The sequence below is a fragment of the Sylvia atricapilla genome, chromosome Z, assembly GCF_009819655.1.
Source record: "Sylvia atricapilla isolate bSylAtr1 chromosome Z, bSylAtr1.pri, whole genome shotgun sequence".
In the NCBI taxonomy this organism is placed as follows: Eukaryota; Metazoa; Chordata; class Aves; order Passeriformes; family Sylviidae; genus Sylvia; species Sylvia atricapilla.
The window spans coordinates 21,771,061-21,788,742 of NC_089174.1; positions in this window are offsets into that span (position 1 = coordinate 21,771,061).

Below are 17,682 nucleotides of genomic sequence, written 5' to 3' on the forward strand. Positions count from 1 at the left end.
AAGGGTGTTGAGTCCCCCACCCTCATTCTCATGGGCAATCTGCTTCTCTGCTCTCTGCCTGCCACCTGTGGTGACAGCACAACCCCACAAAGAATCCACAGGAAATGAGCTTCTCACCTGCTACACAGCCATGCTGTGGGCCACCAAAACATGCTCACTCTTTAGTCTCCATACATGCAAAAATATAATAATCTAATGATCTAATAAAGCACACAATCTGTAAAACCCAGAGAAGGCATTGAGAATGGCAGCAATCTTATTTCCAGAACAACAGTGTATCTCCTAGATCTTCCCTGTACAAGCCAATACACTAAAGCCTCCAGCCTCAGAGGTCAAGACAGTGCCTCTTCACTGCATTCAGTGCGGGTTACTTGATACCACAGCACACCAGAATGTAGATGCAATGAAAATTCCAGGAGCTCTGAGACCACAAAACATCTGGCCAGTCTCAAATCAGGTAGGAGGGATGGCAGACAACAAAGGGTAGGCAGGACCGAGGTGGGGAGGCTTCATAGTCTGTAGGTGTTCATGCATCTTCCACCACAGGCTCATTTCCCTTAGCAGACCTGAAGCCCCTCCCTCAGAGACCCATGTGGAAAACAAAGAAGACAGATGGTAAATGAGAGTGGAACAGACTGGAGTGGTAATGATTCACACCAGCAGATAAACTGACCACTAGGTGTTGGAGTGCTGGAGGGCAATTTCAACACCCCCTCACCCCCCCACCCCCGAAAAAAGGAAGGTAATGAGAAAGCCCTGTTTCTGGGAAAAGTATGTCAGCCGGGCATGTTTCTTATTGTTCATAAAACGTCATGCAGGTCTGTGGTCCCAAGCAACTGCTGACAGACATCTACTGAGTGAGATCCTTTGGATATTACTCAAGGAAGAGAGAAGTTTTTCTCCTAAGAAAATCAAATAAACCAGGTGCCTGGGATGCACCATGGATTTTCTGACACAAACCTAAGCAGGAAGACAGAAGACTGCCTCCAGGTTTTGTCACACAGAGAAGTGCCCTGGACCCAACAGAAGCATTCTTCTTCTGCTCCAAACTTCTCAAACTATATCTCAAACGCAATACAAACAAGAGGTCTTCTAGCAGTTTCTCCAGGCCCTGTCTGAGCTCTCCTCTGAGGAATTTCAGATGTAAGCGCAAATGCCAGTACTGTGTGCCTTGTCATTCAGACTTAGCTGTGGGGCTGCTACAGCAGTGACCAAAGTCACTAGAAAAAAGTTGCTCACAGACTCTGAAAACGAAACTGACAACCCAGCAGTAGCACTCAGGGAGAGGGGTAGCTCCACCACTCTGAAAAAGAGAATTGTAATGTACTTTGAAATTCACTGGTAGGTGGGCAAATAACTCGCCTGAAAATCTTTGAGAAGGTGGTCAGAAATGACTGTGTTATGAGTACATCACAGAAGGAGCTGGAAATGAAAGGAGGAGAAACAAGTGTAAGGGAGATGCAAGAAGTAAATAAATGCATCATTAAGTCATTCAGTAGAGCCGAATGGAGCTGCTTTTCACTGTCACTGGCACCACAGATACATTTACTATTACCAGGTTGGTCATTCCTTTATCTCTCTCTCATATCTTCCAGTAATTAGCACCCTCATACATTCTTGAGTATCACCTCTGTGTCTTTTGCCAGACCATCAGCATTCCTCAGTTTCTCAAGACATATTTCAGTTACCATGAATCTAAGCAGCATAGACCTCTGGACCATCCCTTGAAATTAGGTTTGTCTGCTTGTTTTTTTAAATCTGTATTATAAAACATGCTGAAGTGGTGTTTTCTTTGGTTTTTTGGTTGGTTTTGGTTGGTTTTTGTTTTGTTTTTTTGGTTGGGTTTTTGTTTTGTTGTTTTGTTGTTTTTATTAAGCAATGCAAAAAAAGGGAAACTGTGCTATCAGAATGATTCAATATGTCTTGCTGTTATTCTCACACAACTGCTAATTATAAGGTCATAAAATATTTTTCCTCCTACTTAGCTTATATAGTCAAGTCTTACACATAACGAGGTATGTAAGAAGCAAGTAATGCTTTATAACTTACTTGGCAGCCCATTACCATCAGTATCTGTGGCATGAACCCAGAATACTCCTGAAAAAGGTGAGGAGAGTAACACTTGCTAATACACCAACACTGTTCCCTATTATTATGGCTAGAGTCTCTAAAAAGTAGAAGGCAAAGCCTCTCTCCAGGACACATAGGAATGTGGTCTATGGCACTACGTGTAACTTTTCTAAAAAAAGGAAAATAGAAGTCCAGCAGCTAACTTGTCACCATTACAGTCAGATCCTCCAGCTATCAGTGCAGCCTACTCACTTTGCCCCTCAGGAGTGGTGGGGAAATTCACTCATTAATCAGATCAGCCACTCTGGCAGATTAACCCATGGAAACCTGGAGTTTGGGCTCGCCTCACTGTGTCTCCTTTATCTTCTATGCTGCTATTCAACCAGAACATGTCAACCTAGACAGTGACCTTCACTAGCATAACCAACAACATGCAAGGCTAGCACAACACCTACTTCCCAAAGGCAAAGCACTTTTTGCATTCCCTACACAGGTCTCCCAGAGGAATGTGCTGGCCACTATCCTCCTAAATAGCAGGATCTGAACGGGAACAGAGCAACATCCTGCTCCAGCTACTGTGCCAACTTCAAAAGGGATGCTTTTCTCTTTGCTCACTTCAAAGCAACCATAAGCATCTCTTCTTGGGAAGAGGGTTTTCAAGGTGCTTGAGTCCATTGCCAGCACTCCAGAGAGTAGGAGAGATTGCAACAATCTCCTGCATTTGCAAGCTTCCAGGGAGGTGCCTTTAGAGTGTTCCTCCTTGAGCATGCAACTTCCTTAGGGTCCCCATTCCTTGTTACATGCTGGAAGCAAGAGGTCTGGATGTAGGCCTTGAATCAGAGCAGGCAGACACACGGAAGCTCATTAATTTTGCCACCAAATTTAAAGCAGTCCTAGCATTCTCTGTTAGTTTCTGCTGTGGTGCAAATCCCTGCTCAGATCCTGCTTCATCTGGTGCTCAGGTGCAGAGTGCAGGTTGCTGATAGGAAATAGTCACTTCTCTCTTTGGCTTTAATTATGTTGCTACCATCAGCTGTGCTCACCCCTCCCTTCCTCTGCCAGCTCCATACACAGATCTCTGTGTCTGAGCTCTGCAGATGTGAACTCCAGATGCACAGCCATCCCACTGACAAAATGCAGTTCAGCCCCACCAATCACCCCGCCCTTCTTGATCACTACTCCAGTGTCAATTAGAGCGAATTTTCTGTAGGGGTAGGTTCTGTCATGCAGAGATTTTGTGCATGTGTATCTGCACAAAGGCTTCCCTCAGGTGTGGAATACTCAGGGAAACCTCCATAAGATTTTTCAGGATGTGAAGCCTGCATCTGCTCTAAAAACCAGGAGAAAGTGTACAGGCAATGAGTCAGGAAGCTCCTTTAAATACACCAGGACTAAGGCATGTGTTCAGGTCAGTTTATTTGGCACAAGTCAGAGAGAATCTGCAAAACTTTAACAGCCCAAGCTCTTAAACCTTAATAACAGACCTGCATTACAAACTGGAGTCCAAACCCTCAAAGATATTTAGGCCCTTGAGTTCCTTTGGTTTCAGCACCATTGATTATCTGGGCCTGATCAACAAAACTTCAACTCCAAAAGCAATGCCACACTCATCACTGTTTTCTCCATTGAATTCATAAAGTGTCCAGAACCAGCTTCCAAAGAAGAATGGCAGTAGATGGTCTTTAAGAAATCTACAAGGAACTACAAGGGGAAGCTTCTTGAGAAGCATTGTTTTCTTCCTATATAGCAAAACCAATTTTTTTTTCATTGCTGCCTAGGCTGCTGTCTAAATGAATCCCACATAGACAGTTAGTTGGATCCTATGAAACAAGAAGGCTACACTTGGCACCTGCTGTGTTACAGATTGTGCCTGTGAAATTGAATTTACAAGGACAAGACCAGAGAGAATGGCAAAAAACAAGGAGCTGTTGAGAATGATGTATTTGCCTGAACTATATTAATAATTCATCATTAAGGATAAGTAAAGACTGCCATGCACTTAGCAGTGAAGATATCCTTCCATAATTCTTCAGTGTGGGACCTTAGCTATTTACAAAATCAGCTTTTTGGGAGAATGACTATCCTACATTGCCAATGCATGAGAAACAAAACCCAGTACCCAGGTACTACTGTTGTGTATATTTTCATTAAACAATGCCATTGTAAAGGTTGCACTGTGGCTGACAGGTGGCATTACCCATGTAACTTCCCTCTGCAGGACTAAACCTAGCCACATTGCTAATTCACAGATTTAAAAACACTGTATCCCAAAATAAAGGAAGTATGAAGACTGCCAGACAGCTGCCTGATGTTTGGACTTGTCTGGTGAGAGCAGAGGAGAAATCTCAGAAGGCCAAAGCTGTTCACTTGGTTGTCCCCTAGCAGGGGAAGAACCCTGGTGCAACCCATCAACAACACCCCTCCAGGATATGCACAGTGTGTGTGTAATATACATGGAAAAAAATAAGGTGTTTGTGTGAAACTTTTCTTCCCAGCTTGCTCATATAAATCAGCCAAAAGTCCCTGACACAGTCAGAAAGAAGATTTCAAAAACTGCAGAACTAAAATACAGGATGATAGAATCATAATATCCTGAGCCTGAAGGAACCCACAAGGACCATCAAGTCCTGTCCTCACACAGGAGAGCCCCAGAGTCACACCGTGTCCCTGAGAGTGGTGACCAAATGCTACTTCAACTCTGGCGTCATGACCACTGCCCTGGGGAGCCTGTTCCAGTGGCCAAACACCCCCTAGGGGAAGATCTTTCTCCTAATATCCAACCTAAACCTTTGCTCACACAACTTCAGTCCATTTCCTGGGTCCTGTCCCTGGTCACCACAGAGCAGAGATCAGTGCCTGCCCCTCCTCTTCCCCTCTCCAGGAAGCTGCAGAACTGTGGTGAGGTCTCCCCTCGCTCTCCTTTTCTCCAGCTAAACACACCAAGTGCCCCCAGCTGCTCCTCACACAGCTTCCCCTCAAGACCCTTCACCATGCCCATGGCTCTCCTTTGCACACTCTCTAATGGCTTAACATCTTTTTTATGTTGTGGTGCCCAGGACTGCACACAATATTCCAGATGAGGCCACCCCAGCCCAGAGCAGAGCAGGACAATCCCTCCCTGGCCTGGCTGCCCATGCTGTGGCTGGTGCCCCCAGGACAGGGATCCTCCTGGCTCCAGGGCACCGCTGGCTCATGTCCAACTGGCCATTGACCAGGAGCCCCAGGTCCCTTCGCATGGCACTTCTCTCCACCATCTCATTCCTCAGTCTGTCCACATATTCATATCCTGTGATGGTTATCCCATCACAGGAGCAGAATCCAGCACTTTCTTATGTTAAACTTCTTATGGTTGGTGATTGCTCAGCCCTCTCATTCATCAGGTTCATTCTGCAGGGCGTCTCTGCTTTTGAGTGATTCAACAGCTCCTCCCAACTCAGTATCATTGGCAACCTTGCCTAGTATCCCTTCCAGTCCTGAATCCAAGTAATTTTTGAGGATGTTGAAGAGAATGGGGCCAAGAATGGAGCCCTGCAGAACTCCACCAGTGACAGGTCTCCAGTCTGATTTCACCCCAGTCACCATAACCGTTTGTACCTGACCTGTGAGCCATTGCTCACCCTTCACGTGATGTCTTTATCCAGCTGTGGGACAAATATTTTGTTCAGAAGGATCCTGGGAAAGACAGTATGGAAAGCTTTGCTAAAGTCCAAAAAGATTATATCAGCTGGTTTCCCTTTATCTGCCAGGTGGGTTATGTTGCTGTAAAAGGAAATCAGATTTGGCAAGCAAGACTTTCTGCTCATAAACCTGAAATGGCTGTGACCATTGTGTCCTCCAGGTATTTTTTCAATACCTCCCAGAATAATCTCCATAATTTTACTAGTCACTGAAATGAGACTGACAGGCCTATTGTTTGGCAGGGTCATCCTTCTTGCCCTTCTTGAAAATTGGGACATTCACTAGCTTCCAGTCAACTGGGACTTTTCCAGATTCCCAAGAATGCTCAAAAATCATCAAGAGAGGGCTTTGCCATGGTATCAGCAGCTCGATGACTATTTTTTTATTAATTCCATGAGGCTCTATAGACTTAGAGGGATCCAGCTGGAGCAGTATGTCCTATGCAAAGTTCAGGGACAACTGGGAGCTGAACATTCTCATACCCATGAGCTCCAGCTCAGGGCACTGGGACCCCTTAACCTGTCATCTCTGTTGAAAATGGAAGAGAAGAAAGCATTGAATACCCATCCCTTGTCCATGTCCCTGTTTCTGAGGTAAGTATCCTCATTAATGGACTCACGTTATTTCTGGATCACCTTTTTCTATTTACATACTTAATAAAAACTATTTTTATTGGCCAACTCCAATTAGGCTTTGGCAGCGCAAATTTTCTCCCTACAGTGGCAATCAGCATCTCTGTATCCCTTCCATGTCATCTAACCTTGCTCCTACTGGGGAAATGCTTTCTTTTACGGTTGAAGCTTCCAAAGAAAATCCTTGCTTAATCAAACTCACCTTTTGCTTCATCTATTTCACTTGTGGCATTCCAGAACTGTCTGCTCCTGTGGTTCTGGGAGGGGATGCATGAAAAATGGACAGCACTAATGGACCGTAGCACCTTCAAAAGTGTTTTCCCAGGGAACCTTACCCAGCAGTTCCCTGAGCAGCCTGATGTCTGCTCTTCTCATGTCCAGGGCTGAAGTTTTGCTGGCACTTTTCCTCCTCTCAAATAAGATTTTAACATGCATTTGACATGTAGCACCTTGTACTGCTGCATGGAGCACCAACCAGCTTGATGGAGAAGCACCAATGTTTGGAGTCACAAAGCAAAATAGGTAGCACTGCAAGCAGCTGTCAGGAAATCAAATCTAAACTTAAAGGAAAAGAAAACAAGATACGATCAGAAGAAGGAAAATAATAAGAGGGCAACCAAAATTAAAAATTCACATTCACTCTGTGAGCCTCAAACAATCCAGGAAGCACAGGACTTGTGCATGTGGGTTTTTCTATCCTTGAAGTGCTACGGGCTGGGGGAAAAGTGGCTGGAAAGTGCCTTAGTGGAAAATTACCTGGGGGTGCTGGTGACAGCAGCTGGACACAAGCCCTGGGGTGCCCAGGTGGCCAAGAAAGTGAATGGCCCCTGGGCTGTCCCAGCCGTGGTGTGGCAGCAGGAGCAGGGCAGTGACTGTCCTTGTGCTAGCACTGCTGACGGAACACCTCGAGTCTTATATTCGATTCTGTTTACTTCAGGAAAGATGTTGAGGTGCTGGAATAACAGAGAAAGGCAATGGAGCTGGGGAAGGGTGAGGAGCAGAAGTCTGATTGATCAGGAGCATCAGATGGAGTTCGAGAGGCTCCAGATACCTCTCACTCTCCACAATTCCCTAACAGGAGGGGGCAGCCAGATAGGGGGTTGGACTCTGCTCCCAGGAAGAAGGGTCAGGATGAGAGGACAAAGCCTCAAGTTGCACCCGGGGAAGTTTACCTTGGACATCAGGAAGAAGTCTTCACAAAAAGGGACACTGGAATGGGTGGCCAGGGCGGTGGTGGAGGAAAGACTGTCCCTGGAGGTGTTTAAAGAAAGACTGGAATGCACTCAGTGCTCTGGGCTGGGTGATGGGGTGGGGGTGGATCAGTCCCCAGGTCGCACTCGATGATCTCAGAGCTGTTTTCAACCTGACTGACCCTGTGATTCCGCAGTGACCGCGGTTCCCCGGGTAGCCGCGCCCGGAGCACGACGGTGCCGGGCGGGCGGCGAGCGGAGGGGACGGACAGGGGCAGCGGCACTGGCTCCCGCTTGGCATTGGGGGCCAGTGCCCGGCACGGGGTGCCAGCGGACCGGGAGCGGGGCCAGGAGCGGGAGGGGAGCAGGGAGAGGGAGATGGAGCAGGATCAGGACGGGGAGCGGGAGCGGAACCAGAGTAGGGCCAGGAGTAGGAGCGGGAGCAGGATCAGCGGCGGCAGCTGGGCCGGGAGAGTAATCAGGAGCGGGAGCGGAGCCCGGAGCGGGATCAGGAGCGGGAGCGCGCCGAGCCCTGGGAGCGGCGGGCGCGCGCCACCTGCCGGCGGGAGCGCGGAGGCTGCGCGGCCACCTGGCGCTTCCCAGGCCTCTGCGCGCCCCTGCGCGGATCCACAGGATCAATGCTGTTGGAAAAGGCCTCTGAGGACACCGAGTGACCGGACGCCGCCTTGTCCACCAGACTACCTAGGGCCAATCCAGTTGTTCCTTGAGCACCTCCAAGGACGGTGCCTCCACCACCTTTCTGGCAGCCCATTCCAATGTCGAACACCCTTTTCTATGAATAAATTCTTCCTAATTCCCTGGCACAGCTTGATGCTCTGTCATCTCATTCTGTCACCTGTACCCTGGGAGCAGAACTCGAGCCCACTTCCCCCCTGCATCCCCCTCCGCCTGCCCCCTCCTGTCAGGGAGTTGTGCAGAGCCAGAAGGTCCCCCTGAGCCTCTTTTTCTCCAGGCTGAGCCCCTTTCTCAGCTCCCTCAGCCACTTCTCAAAATATTTGAGCTCCAGCCCCTTCCACAGCTCTGTTCCCTTCTCTGGACTCACTCCAGCTCCTCAATGTCCCTTTGAACTGACATGCCCAGAACGGGACACAGCACTTGAGGTGTGGCCTCAGCAGTGCTGAGTACAGGGGGAAGAATCACTTCCTTAGTCCTCCTGGTCATGCTATTTCTGACACAGAACACTGAAAATACTCTTCAGGTATTCTCAAGCCCCTTCTCTTGTGGCCCTCAGGCATCATCATTATCCTGTCATAGGAGCAGGGGCTTCAGCCTAGCCCCAGAAACAGCCAGGACACATCCCCACCTCCCCAGCTGCCACTCTTGGGGTTTCCCCTTTGTTCCTATTCCCAAACTTCAAATTCAAGCTGTGTTGACCATCTCTGTGGCAGCCCAGCCAGCATGAGCTTTCACATGTGCTGGGCTTTCAATTTTTCCAACCTACCTCTTCTCACATCAAAAATCACAGAATTACAGAAGCGTAGATATTGGAAGGGACCTCTGGAGTATTTGCTAAGGCAGGGTCACCTGGAGCAGGTGACACAGGAACCTGTCCAGGTGGGGTTGAAATCTCTCCAGAGAGAGAGAGACCCCATGATCCCCTTGGGCAGCCTGTTCCAGTGCTTTGCCACCCTCAGTGGAAAGTTCTTCCTCATTTGAGTTGGTTTAATTTATGGCCATTGCTCCTTGTCCTGTTGCTGGAAACCACCAAAAGCACTCTTGGTACATGCCTTGGAGATATTTATCTGCACTAGTGAGATCCTCTCTCAGTATTATCCAGACAGGCTTGGCTGACTCAGTCTCTGAAGCATCTTTGTGGGCTTACACTGGACCCTCTCCAGTTCATTTTCCTTGTCCTGAGGAGCCCAGAACTGGACACAGCACTCTGGGTGCACAGTCCCTTTGCATGCAGTTTAGCCCAGTTATTCAAAAGAATGTGTGTGGTGCCATGTAGGGTGATCAAAATGTTTGTGGCTTTTCTGCTCTGCCCAGGATAGCTTCATACATGGGGTCCTTCATTCCAGCACCCACAATCAGGTCAGCATGGGTCCAGAGGCCAAGGTGGCACCAGCTGAATGACAAATTTTGGTTTGATTTGGTTTTGGTGTGTTTTTGTATGTGTTTGTCTTTCAGAAGTAACACCCCTGAGCTTCAGAATAATTACAAGCTCTGAAACCATCTCTGGGTACAAGAAGATTTTGTAGCAAGTCATTCACCATCCAGAAAAGAGTGTTTTGTGGGGAAGGAGAGTGTGCAAAATTAAATAAAACAAATTATGTAAAATGAAGCATGGGAGACTTAGCCAAGTAGGTTATGTGTCACTAGCTCTATTCCAATTGTTAGAGAGATTTAAACAAAGACAGTTTTTAAAATTTAATCCAGAACCATCAAAGAAATAGAGAATTGACAGAGAAGTAACTGAGACTCAGTGCTGCAGAGTCTCAGTTAAATCAGGACAACACTTGCATCACTCAACAATCAACTGCCCTGTAAGAGGATATCCTTAATATCAAGAGATAATGGGAAAGTAATTTCTAATAGTATCCATCTTTTTTGATATGTTTATTACATTGTTTCTTTTTGCAATTCTGTACCAAGCCATGAAACACTTCAGTGCAGATTTACAAAGATTTATGTAAACACCTCTGTCATGTCACCACTTGCACTGAGGAGCTGATAAACCACCTGTACCTGATTCCCCTCCAGGCATGGCAGAACAGATCCCTTTTGATGCTCAGTTCCGGGTCATTGCCTAAGGACAGCAGCAGCACAGGCAAGACATTCCAATATTGTCCTCCATCTTCCACGTTGTCCTGGTTTGGAATAAATTAGGGAAGAACCTCCAAAAGGAGTCCCCTAAACCAAAACCTCCACCACCCCTTCCCCCCCCAGCCCTGGGTTCGGGAAGGAAAATACCTTGGAGGAAAAGTGGAAAAAACCTGTTTATTGACAATGAAAAAGAACACTCCCCAACATCAAAAGTGGGAAAAGGGTTACTGTGAATGAGGAGGGTGCAATGCATCTCTTGCAGACCCGGGACTTCTCCAGCTTCTCAGGTCAGGTCAGGTCCAGAGCCAGTTCAAACCTTGTGGGGGGAGGGGGAAAGGAAGGAAAAAAAAACAACAGAAGCAGCGAAAAGCCAGCAGCCGGGGCAGCAGGGAAGAGAGAGAGAGGAAAAGAGAGAAAGAGAAAGAAAACAGCAGAGAAACAACAGCAGCGAAGCAAGGCAGCCAAGCTAGAAAAGCTGAAGCGGAAAAAGCAGACAGCAGCAGCAAAAGAAAAAGCAAAAGCCAGCAGGCCCGGCCAGAGAGGGAGGGGCAGCTGCCAGACACAACAATGTATCCAAGATATGGGATATATGCCATGGGAGGCAGGTCAACCCAGAACACACATCCTCCAAGATTTCTGGTTAAGGTACAGCCAGCAGCCACTATAAATAAAAAGAACTTGTCAAGAGTCTTGCTTCTACTCCAGAATAAAATTGTAAATGTATGAAAGTCTTGTACCAGGTAAATGCAGATTTGCATCTTTTGAATTTTTACAGCATGTGTTCTGGAAAAACAGGAGTGAAAAAGGACCCCTCAGTTCTCACAGGGAGTCCATATTAAGGTAGATAACTGTGTCTTATGGTTTCCTTCATAAATATTTCAAGCTGTACCTTAAACTGAGTTAATTTTCTCAGACTTATCATTTATATGGGTGAAGAGTGACCAAGCTACAAAAACTGGAATGACTTTTTTATAGGGAAAGCATAGAGAAAAATCAATGGAAAAGAATATTTTAAAAACAGAGAACATTATCAAAGTACTTCTGGCAGCACCTTTTTGAGCTTATTTTGAACAATAACTCACCCTGTTAGCAGACTCTCCCAAGATCATGTTAGTAACCTAGTGCAAGATTGATCTGGCCATCAGGTTGCCTGTAAACACTTCTTGGCTTCACCACTGATTAGGGTACATGCTTCTAGATGGAGCCCTTCCACTGATTCCAGTAAATTTGATATCCATGCTGTTCTGAGAAATGCTGAAAAACAACGGAGTACATGTGTGGACCACAGCAGTCATCAGGGGGCACCAGGGGTTTGTTAATGTTGATGCTTGGAAGGCTGAGAGTTAGAAACATTGTGCATGCAGCCCATCTGCAATTCCAGTGCACTGCAATCTCTAAAAATCAAATGTCATATCTGTGGATATATTGAAGTGACTGCCTTCCATTTGTCAGCCAGTTAGCAGGAGTTTCAAAAGCAACTTAGAAGCAGGTAGATGTTCATATCCCGGGGGCACTGCTGGAAAAGGAGATTCAGCATGCACATGCTCCCTTGGCTTTTGCTCCAATAACTGAAGTACACATGTCAGAGCCATCAGCAGTAAAGGAAATACTGATGGAGAAGCCAAAGTTTCAGATTCCCCTGAGAGACCTTCCAAGAGGAGGTCATTACTCATGGCAATGACTGGTATTTTAAGCTGACTAAAGCCACCAGTGGTGCAGGGGACACAGTGGGAGAGGAAGGTGATAGAGATGTGCTGCAAAAGGTAGAAAGATGCTGGGCAAAGGCAGGATGGGAAAAAAAGCACATAAATGCAATAGTGGGTGTAAATGCTCTTTAAAAGTCCTAACAAGGACATATTTTAAACATCCCAGTTTCACATGTGTCATTTTCACACACAAGTCTTAGTTAGGCAAACAAGTCTAACCCTGTACCACACCACCACTACTCACCACATCAAGTACGCTCTTCTGTGCACAAAGAAAAAAGGCTTTCTGACTTCTATTGCATGAGAAACACTGTCAGCATCATGCACAGTTTGGCTAAGTTTGCAGCAGACCTTACAGCCCAGCAGAATGCCAAAATACATGACTGTCCTGGGTTGTAGTTTAGGATGTATTCTATCACCATCTTCAGTTAATGGCCCATCAATGCCTTGTGCATGACTCATAGATAACTCCCTCCGGGAATTATCTCTCTTTAATGGGCCATCAAGGACCTCCTGGATGACTCATCACCCCATTGTGAGATGCTCCACCCAAGGGGAAGAGCCAAGCATTCTCACCTGGATATAAGGAGAGATTTCGGACAGTAGAAGCAGCCTTCACCCACTGGATGCCCAGAGGACTGGAGCTACCAGTCTATGAGATCACTGCTTCAGGAAAACCACCTCGTCTGGACTGCTTCCGTCACTCTGATCAGGTTGTATTCTGTCTCTGTCAGTGGTTTTTCTTTTTATATTATTGCATTTATTTTATTTTATTTTATTTTATTTTTATTTTCATTGAATTGTATTTCTGACTTAAAGCCTCTTACTTGGTTTGTTTTCAAACCACAACAATGACCTAATGTTCTTTGCACAGAACATGATCTCACACTTTATTTGGTGATGAATACTTGCCATGAAGTATTTGCCAAGGAAAAGAGAATAAAGCAAGAGTAGTATTCATGCTGTTTGCCATGAAAAATAGTAGGATATTTGTTTATGCTTTGCCAAAAATACCAGGTATCACCATAAACAGATGTTAGGTCAAATTTGTCAGTTATTGACATCACCTACCCTGCTGAAACCATCATTTGGCCCTCTATTTTAAATAATTCATTTACAGAGCTTTGGTTTTTCAGTCAAATTCTCATTGCATACATGTATATTATACATGGCACCTACACACTTCGCTTTTGCAGCATACAACATGGAAAACCATTTCAAAGAGAGCAGAACCAAAGCCTCCTCTTAAGTTAACAAGGAAGGATCACCAGTACCTGAACTGTGTGTGTTTGTGAACACATGCAATTCAAAGTGACATAAGAGCAGTATAAGGTTGTTTTCACCCTTCCACCCTTCTCTATTTTCTTTGGGATCACCCAGACCTGTCAGCTGAATTAGAAGTGAGCCTTGTAACACAGACATATTTCAAGTTTTTGATTAACCTTTTTTCCCCAAAGTGAAAATAAGCATGATTTTAAAACAAAAAAAGCTCTAACTTAATAAACTATATTTCAGGAAAATTTGTACAATATAATGCAAATTTAAATATTTTTCTCCTTTTTACTTTTTTTGTTTTAAAATGTCTAAAAGGAATCAAGATCCCAGATATAATTTCTGAGCAACGTTGTACTTAGGCTGAGATTTTGTGACTGGACATTGCCTCCAAAGAGCTCCATGATGAAGTGCTACCCTATTTTTAGGAAAGGTGTTTTAACATCCGAGCCCGGACTGTGGAATTGAAAATTACAAGGAGCAGGAGGAATGGGTAGTGTTAAAAATTGTAAGACAAATGCATTTCAAATTAAGTCTGGTAAAATATGAAACAGTGAAGGTGAAATACCATTTGCAATAGAAAATCAGAAGGAAATGAGGGAAAACCTGAATAAGCAATGAAATAATCATATCTGACATACAGCTGTATGCTGTCGAGGGTGAAATGATTCAAAGGATCATAGTTGAGCAGTAATGATCTAAGGTCCTCTTCTGCTCAAGTCAGTGAAGACATTGCTGCTGACTTTACCAGATAAGGATTATAGAGTTCACAGTTGGAAGGCCAAGTACCAGACATCTTTAAACTGATAACCTCAGAAAAAGATCCCTTGTCCATTTAAATCATCTTGAATTCAAGGACTTTGGATTAATTTTGCCAGCATGCTCCAGCTGGGATGCAGTCATCAATGGATAAAATGACCGTGGGAAAGTGTGTTGTAGGGAAAGAAATTCATGATGGAACACAGTTTTATTTGTACTTAGTTGAATATTTCTTCCTGATGCTGAGTATTCTTTTCTCATACTGTAAGTACTGTTATGAACAATGGGGAAAAAGAGCACTTGATCTGATAAAGACTTGATAAAGACTGCTGAATTTCATATCAAAAAGAGCTTCAAGAGAGGCTCTGGGCTCCAGATAAGCACTGTATGTGTGTGAGAAAGAATCCTTTGTATCCACTGAAAATTTAATCCTGAATTTAAGTTTCCCTTTGCAGCTGTGTACCTTAAACACAGCACATAGCTTTGCCATCAAGCCGTCCTTTCCATAATGAACAATTCAGGCTTCCCTTGAATTAAATATTTGACCTTCAAGTCCTAAAATCCATTCCTCTCCCAGTTTCTTGTCATACATTTCCCAACTTCATAAGCTATAAATAGAGATAGATGGAGAGAAAAATAAAGACACTCATTCCCTTGAAACCTTTTTTGGCCAGAAGAATTTTGCTGCAGGAGGCAATGGAAGCATGATAACTATTTTGCTTTTATAAACATTTCAGTTGCTCCACCTAAGCAAGGCCAGTTGATGTGTAAGGCAGTCAGTTATTTTAGTACTGCCATGGAATTGGCCAAGGAGTTGCTGAAATACTAATTCCTTTTGACAGGAGCCTTGTAAGTTAACTCCAGACAATTATCTCTGGAACTTCCCAAAAGACTTTAGCCATGGCAAATTCTTTATACAACCAGGAAGGCACAGAAAAGGAGACTGTTTATTGTATCATATTGTCAATTTCAGGGATGCACAATAGTTACTGGAGACAGGCCATTTTCAGACCTAGATACTCATGGTCAGGAGGAGATTTGTGTTGAAAATGTGTTGGGGGATATTATTCCAAAGACTTGATGCTTGCCCTGTAAAACGTCTTTGATCTCTGGCTATGCTGCAAATAGTCCTGATAGTGCAGATTTCTATCCTCCACTCAATTTAGGGAAAGAAACAGAACTTTTCCCTGCATATATGGCTGGAGACAAGTTGACTGTATTGTTATTAGCAAAGGTGCTATGTGAAACATAACTTGTAATTTTCAGGAAATTTAATTATATTTAATTTAAAGGGAACTTAAATTATATGAGTCTCAACTCTAATGCAAACCTCTTCTTTGAAAGCAAAAGTTAAACAAACATGCAGATCAACTGCTACATCTATATTACTGTTGATGGTTTTCAGCTGAATTATTTTGTACTTACATAACAATTTAAATGCAAGAGGTGAAATACAAGGCTTTTGTTCATAAAAAAAAGGACCTGCATGATGTTTGGCCATCATATTTTCCTACCTTTGGAAAAGAAAAGAATAATCTGTCAGTTTTTGGACTGGGTCATCAGCGTAGATCCTTCAAAGTAAATTCTATTTATTTGTTTTGGAAAACTATTAAATATGACTATGTACTTTTACCAAAAGAAATATTAAACTCCACAGTGTACTAATTGATCCTATGGCCATTTCAGATGGGTCAAAAAGTACGTTTTTGTTGCATCTAAGTGAGCCTGAACATAATCCATTTGCTTTTCAACCCAGGGCAGCAGCATTTGTATATGAAAAAAGTGCACCCATACAACGAGTCAGGTTAAGCTGGATTAGTTATCTGCATAGTTTTGTTTTAAACTCTTGCTCGCTGGATGGGTAGGCATGTGAGCTGTTACTGCCATTCCTGCCGTGCTACTGGATTTCCTGCGTTCCGAATTCCGCGGGATTCCGTGCGGGATGCCGGGACAGCTTTCGCCACCAGATGTCCCCCGGGCCGTGCAGAACGGGGCTGGGTACGTGTGGCCGTGTGGCAGATGAGAGACACCTGAGCACCTGCAAACCCCGGGGTGTGACACACGGACAATTCGATGGACGTGCTTCAGCAGCGCGAGGGCTGCTGCATGCAAAAGTTCTTAGGGCAAAACCTACGGAGAATGCACCTCACACTCTACGTTAAACCTAGAATACTTCTCAGGGTTTAGAGTGAGGGTTCCTTCGCTCTGCGAACAGCCACCACTACTTGTTTGCAGTGCCCTTTGCCACTGCTATGCAGACAGAAGAGTAAAAAAGCTAAGCCAAGCCCTTTGCTTCCAGGACTGACAGGGGTACCTTGATGCTGGTCAGAGTATATTGCTTAATCAGGACTTTTGCCTGTAAGCCAAGGCTGTAAATGACTAGACCAACACCTTTGTTTTTAGACCCCTGGGAACACCTCAGAAAAACCCTAGATGGTGACAGAAAACACAGTAATAAGGCAGAAAAGGTGAGAATTTAGAAACTGTCCAAAACACTAAGTTTTTTCTACTATATTTTGAAATATGAAAGTTAAAAGTCATCATCCAGGGCTGTGTGTGCAGAGAACAGGGATGCAGAACTCACAAGGAGAAACACTGTGCTCAGACAAGGAACCAAGAGTCTTCCCCTTGAGGCATCAGGATACTGGGACCAGTGGAACTGCAGAGGCAAGAATGGAGGTTGCCCCCCCAAAACTGAAGATAGCAGCTCAGTGGTATTCTCCATCACCCCAAGCTCAGCATCTCCCCTCACAAGTCTTACATTGTTCATGTGTATGACCTCCCATGCCCCTCAGCAAAATCTACTACACCCTGGCATTCATAACTTCAGCTCCTCAGGAATGCTGTGAATGCTCCACTGTGGAAGTGAGCATTGAAAACAAGTGCTGGTCAGCACAGGTGGAGTACTGCTCTATGGATTACACCTCCCACACTCTGGTCCACACTGACCTAATTATGGATTACAAGCCTTAGTGTGCTGATGTAATACCTTCCACGTTGGGTAATTGACTGACCCTTGGGTCTCTTTCAGTACAAAAAACATATATCCTCCTACTCTACACAGTGATCTTCAGGCTCACATCTATATCAGTCAACATTAAGATGACCCCTCTCTTCTTAAATAATGTGTGTAATTGCCTTTGTGCCTTACTTTCATGCTTTGCAGGGTAACACTCTTGCTTACCACCTAACAGTTCTACCTTGTTAGAGCTACCAAGATTGAGGGTCTCACAGGACAGGTAATTTCATTCTTTTCAAAATAATTACAATATTGTTACTTTGTAATGTGAATGTCAAAGGAGATAAGGGAAAATAACCATGGGAAGGTGGAAAGAACAATTTAATTCAGCAGGCAGTTAAATATCTACTAGGCATAATGTGGACAAAGGGTTTGCCGTGACTCAACAACTGATAGCTCATCAGCTCAAGCATGTTTAACTAGGAAGGTGCACATAAAAAACAGAGGACGTAAGTTTAATCTGTTTGTTTAGTTAAAGACTATTTTGGATAACGACAGAGAACAGAGAAAAAGGGTAAAATGAGAACAGTTGTATATATTGATGGTAGTAGCATGACTTTATTACAAAC